This window comes from Varanus komodoensis, unplaced genomic scaffold (genome assembly GCF_004798865.1).
Source record: "Varanus komodoensis strain SLA01 unplaced genomic scaffold, ASM479886v1 scaffold9, whole genome shotgun sequence".
NCBI lineage: Eukaryota > Metazoa > Chordata > Lepidosauria > Squamata > Varanidae > Varanus > Varanus komodoensis.
Genome location: NW_025336598.1, coordinates 26,600,758 through 26,606,398, shown reverse-complemented (window position 1 = coordinate 26,606,398; position 5,641 = coordinate 26,600,758).

Sequence of the window (5,641 nt, the reverse complement as noted above, 5' to 3'; positions counted from 1 at the left end):
AGCTATTAAGCCACCAGGTGAACAGCTGGAAAGCACTAGAGACATAAATATCTGCATAGGAAAAAGGCAACACAGCGCCCATGTCAAAACCATTATCCATCTCATGCCCTTTGCATTCTTAATAGCCAAAAGGCCAACGCAAGTTGCCAACTGTCAGCAAAAACAAAACACATTTCCAAGGTTGAGGATTTGCTCCATAGTTGATGGCTGAATACCAGCCTAGAATCCCAGAGACATAACCTGAGAGTAAGCACAGCTGAAAATGATGAGACAGGCTTCTAAACCAACATGCTCAGGAAGGTATGAGCTTGCATGGAAACCTCTCCCACCTTTATAGCCTATGGAATAGCACAGGCCTTTGAAAAACACACACTAGCCACATGCAGGAAAAGACAAAACAAAACCTTACACTGTTCAGTTGAAATGGATTAAAAACTGCTTTTGCTGCATGTGATAGAATCAGATCATTCCCTAGCCTTGCAAAGAGAAAATGCTGTTTTATTTCCAGCAGCTAAGGTAATCTGGGAAAGGAACTGGAAGCAAGAAGGGTCCTGACTCAGAAAGAACAGATGTCTACAGCAGGCTTCTTCAACCAGGTGCCCTAGAGCTGAGCTAAGCTAACAAATCCCTAGATCCCTAGTCCAGTTGCCATGCTGAAATGGGAATATTATAGCTGACTTGCCGGATGCATAATGTACAATGCAGGAAAACCACACCTCTTTTCAGGAAGCCTTGTATCACTGCTTAATGGCTATGAGAGAGCACTTTTTCTCAGGCCCCTTAAGAAGATGTATCATATTTTCTCTATTCCTTCTTTATGTTTCGATCAGATTTCCACTTTTGGTCAACCTTATTATTTTTTGAATCAGTTCTACTGAATGCACAGGCTGATTTCAGTTTCAGTTTGCATTTATTGGGTTGGGTCCAGACCTAGTCACGGATGTACAAAAATATGAACCAGCCCATGGCTATAATAAAAATGTCTAAGTTGGTTCTTCTGTTATAGTTGCTCTGCATCTTCTCTGCTTGGTTTGGACCTGACCTCTTTCAAGGATTGCTTCAGTTTGTAAAGGCGCTGTTTTAATGTGAGAGCCTCCTCCTCTGAAGACTCATCACAATTATCAGTAATTATTGTTTACGAAACCTCAGCAAAGAAATCAGCACAATATAGCAACCTAGCTTTCAAAGCAACCTTAATAAAAACCAAACTGCCATGACTCAACTTTCAAGAGTTACATGGAGAATTAGCCTCTAAGACCCACACAGGTGATGGACTGTCTGTGTTAAACTGCATTTATCCTTCTTTTCACTGGATAGTGATGCTGTATATGCTTTATATGGAAATAAACATATGGCTTTGGCCATTTGAATGACATGTCATATAAAAGAGATGCTAAGCAGGCTGTGGCATCTCCTCACCCACATTCTTTTGGGTGCTCTGATGAAAACAGATCAATGGTCCATGGAACGCCTCATGGCCAGGTCAGGCAGCCTTGGCAGTGTCTCAGACAAACGACTATCCCAGCCAAACTCTCAGAGATCCTTCCACTGAAGTTGCCAGCGGACAAATATGGAAAGGGTTCTGTAACTGAGCTATCACCTCTTTCTCTTGTGCTCCAATAGCTATTGTTAAAAGCTGAGGAAAGCCCCAAGCCTCGCCAAATGGATAGCTGACAGAGCAAGCTTTTAGGTAGGCCTTTCACTGAGTGTACAGAACTACCTTCAGCCTGAGGGCTGGGTTCAATTTCAGATCAACTCTTGAGGGCTGGAGGCTTACTCCAGTAGTGAATGGGACCAAAGGCAAAAGAGACAAGCAAAGCAAAGCAAAGCAAAATGCTTTAGTTTAGTATAAGGGTAGGGGATGAGGTTAAGCTGTACCAAAACTAGGAAAGTGCCAAGAAAGGGTGTGTGGCCCTTAGCAAGCAAAAATGGCCGAACAGCCACATTTGGCCTGTAGGCCTCAGTTTCTTCATGCCAGCTCTACAGTACGGTTACTCCTCAAGATGGCGTCCCTCACCCTGCTGTGTATAGAAGTGGACCTGACCAGCCATTCATGGGATGCAACTTCATTGGGTCAGCTTCTTCCACAGCCCTTGAGGGCATCAGAAGAACTCAGAAGGCCTGGTGGGAAGACGTGGCCACGTCCTCCGGCACCTCACTGCTGCCCCACCCCCATCATCCGGGGCAGGCACTTCGTCCTTCCAATGGCAGGGACAACCCCTTGCCCATTTGCGGCTAGAGGTGTGACTGCTCAGAATAAACTGCAAAATTAGAAAAATGAAAAAGTCAGCTCCCCTAATGGAAGTTATTGATGGGGTAGCTCTAAGATTTAACATCCTAAATAAATCTATGTAATACTGTCATATATACAACTCCAAGTGAGTAAGTACATAATAACACAGTAATTAAAAAATTAGAATTAATTAACCTTTTCAAAAATGGCCCATTTTGGTACCCCAGGTAAATATTCAACAAATTAAAGAAAAATCACAGCCAGGAACAAAGCTATTCTTTTAAAATATATATTTTGTGTAATGGAGGCTCCTTTGGTGCCATTCCAAGCTGTTAAATAATTATATATTTAGGACACATAACTTACATAAAAATCAGTATGAAAACATGGAAAACTGTACAATGTACCACACTGCGGTTAATTATTAATCACAGCACCTTAGCAATTTCACTCTCTTCAAAAAAATAAAAAACAATTATATTATGGACTAATCACCAGCCCTATTCTTTTATCAGATAGTTGCAAGGAACACATTAACACATTTAAAGATTGTTCACACCATTCAGCAAAGCAAATTCCATAGCACCTGGGGCTGTCACAAACACCCAGTTTCTCCTTCACCTCCCAGATCACAAGTGCTCAGCCTATTCAAGGTGTTAGAAAATTCTAACAAAATCCCCATCCTGACAGGAGGCAAAGTTGAGATGACGTGTATATTGCAAGGAAAAATTGCACCCACTCCCCAACAGTGGGTTCCACAATGCTGAAACCCCCATCACAACCATGTCCTCCAGCACAGCACTAGTTAAGAGGAAAGAAAAGGGATGGGGGCCCGTGATCCCCAGTGATTTTAAGGGGAAAAGGAAGGTGCCTCCTCTCATCTTGCAATTAAATCCCTTTACTTTGCAAGAACAGTGGAACAGCCTTGCTGGATCAGACCAAAGTCCTGCCTCTCTTGACATCCTGTTTCCCACAGTAGCCAGGACTGAACAAAACTGGCAAACATCCAAAATGCACAGTGGAATAAAGAGACCAAGTCTTGGGATGTTGAAACAACATGTAGCTTTATTCCAAAGGGTTTTGGCCCAGACTAGTATCTAGGGCCTTTCCCTAGGAGTCTGTATTTCTAAACCTACCTGCAGAGATTTCTGAAAAAAAGAGAATCTCCTTGGAATAAAACTGCACTCAGAGCTGTGTTTTTAAATCCCCCCGTGGCCAACCTGATGTCTACAAGAAACCCCCGAGCAGAGCAAGGGCACACCGTTCCTCTCCCACAGTTGTTCTCTGTTAAGAAGAGCCATGCTGGATCAGATCAGCGTTTTGTTCATAGTGGCCAACCATCTCCCCACAGGAAACCCACAAGCAGGAGTGCAGCATCCCCCTCTTGCCCATGTCCCCCAGCAACTGGGGTAGTTGGGCATAGCTTACATTATTATTAACTACATTTGTACACCTCCCATAGCCGAAGCTCTCTGGGCTGTTCAGGACATTAACTCACCCATCCAGATTTCAACCAGGCCGGACCCTGCTTAGCTTCCAAGATTAGGCAGTATCAGACACGTATCAGCATAAGGACTAGTAGCCATCAATAGCCTTCTCTACAAAATTGCCCAATTCCCTTTTAATTGTCCAAATTGATGGCCATCACTGCATCTTGTAGAGTAGGGAATGGGAGCTATTAACACGCACCACTTGGAGTTTACTTCCCTGCAATCTCTTTGCCCTGCCATTCGCTCAAGTGTCTCTTCCTCCTCAGATGAACTTCAGTGCCAGAGTGAGTTTGACTACCATGTAACATAGTATTTATGTGTTAACATACCTCTACTGTATCTCTATATTTAATCTAAGTAATCTGGCCTGCAACAGTAGAGAGGGGGGCAAGGTAGGACAGAAGGAATGCTTTCAGAAAGACAGGTAAGCAGAGTTCACTCTCCTTAACCCACATGTTCCTTTTACCACCACCCCTCCCAATTTTGTAGCTGAGACAGGTCCACATTTGAACAAACAGGTCTGATAACATAATGTCTCATTGATCCTGAAGAAGCAAAAGTAGGGAACAAACAGAAGATGCTTGGGATTTCAAGTTAACCGCATCTGAAGAAATGGGGCTCAAAGGTCTGCTGGCAGAGAAGACAAGAGGGTGTAAAAAAGAACAAAAGTGGTGAGATCAGGGGTGAACAGACTGAGTAAAAACTTGAGATTTGGGAAGTGTGCTCTTTCCTACAAAGTAGGGGTGGTCAGGCTTGCTCAATGGAAGAGCCACATATTGTAAATGTCAGGTGTGTGGGGGCCCTAAGCAGGTGGTGAGCAGCAAGGGGTGCCCACAACAGCAAGCTGCAAAACAAACTCAAAGTACTGCATATACCTCTGGAACCCTGTTTTGGTCACTCCTGCTACAGAGTGGATTTTTATCACATTTTCTCTGCTGTGTTGCTTCTTAGGCTCGCACTGGGAATTTTGGTGGGATAAAATGATACATATGCCTAACCTAGGGGTTAATCTGAGATGGAATTAGTCCACCTAAAGACTCCACATATTGGGCCTCCAAAGTATCACCCCAGCTCGGAAGTGAGCAATAAAGCCATATTCCAACCAAATATATGCAGAAGTTGCTTACTGAATTAGCTCATATTCCACAGCTTGTGTTTTGCTCAGCATTAGAGCAGCTTGGCCTGCCAGGGACCACGCAGCAGTGTCAACTGCATCAGCGGGTGCCTCCAAAGGGATCTCTTCTGGGACAAAAGCCGCCAGGTGTCACTTAATGCTTGCATAGATCACACTGGGACTGCAGTGTTTCTGCAAGAGGCATCTGTGCTTGACAAGAAAAAATAAAAAACTCCTTGCAAACACACGTTTTGGAGCGCCCCTGGGCAAGACACCCTCAACAGGGATGGTCCTTCAGGAAGCCTTACTACTCCCCACCATGATCACCAGCTGCTCTTGCTCTTCTCCTTCTTTCTCATAATTGCTACGTCTTGCTTGCTGAACTTGGCTTGGCCAGGAAAGCCAAGGAAGTCCATGTCCCCTGCTCCTCCTCTGCCCCACCGGTGTTGCCTGGGCCAGAGAGAGGGGCAGGTGAACACACAGGCTGCCGTGGTCCAGAGGACTGTTGAAGTGTGTGGCCTTAACTCTGCCTAACTACAGCTACTCTTTAGGCCACACCTGTATGCCAGCCCTCTTTACATCACTCTAAATGAAACAAGTAAAAATTACATTTCTGATATGTTTGGCAACACCGCTTATTTCTGAATAAGCTGAGGGGAGAACGCTACAGGTTTATTAGCCAATAGTAACATTTCAAAACTATTGGAAAATGGCAACAAATATACCCCCCATCTATCGTGCATTGCAAGAAGTCAGGTGTCACTCTCTTCAGGAAAAAGGAAAAAGAAAACCAGAAACCCCAAG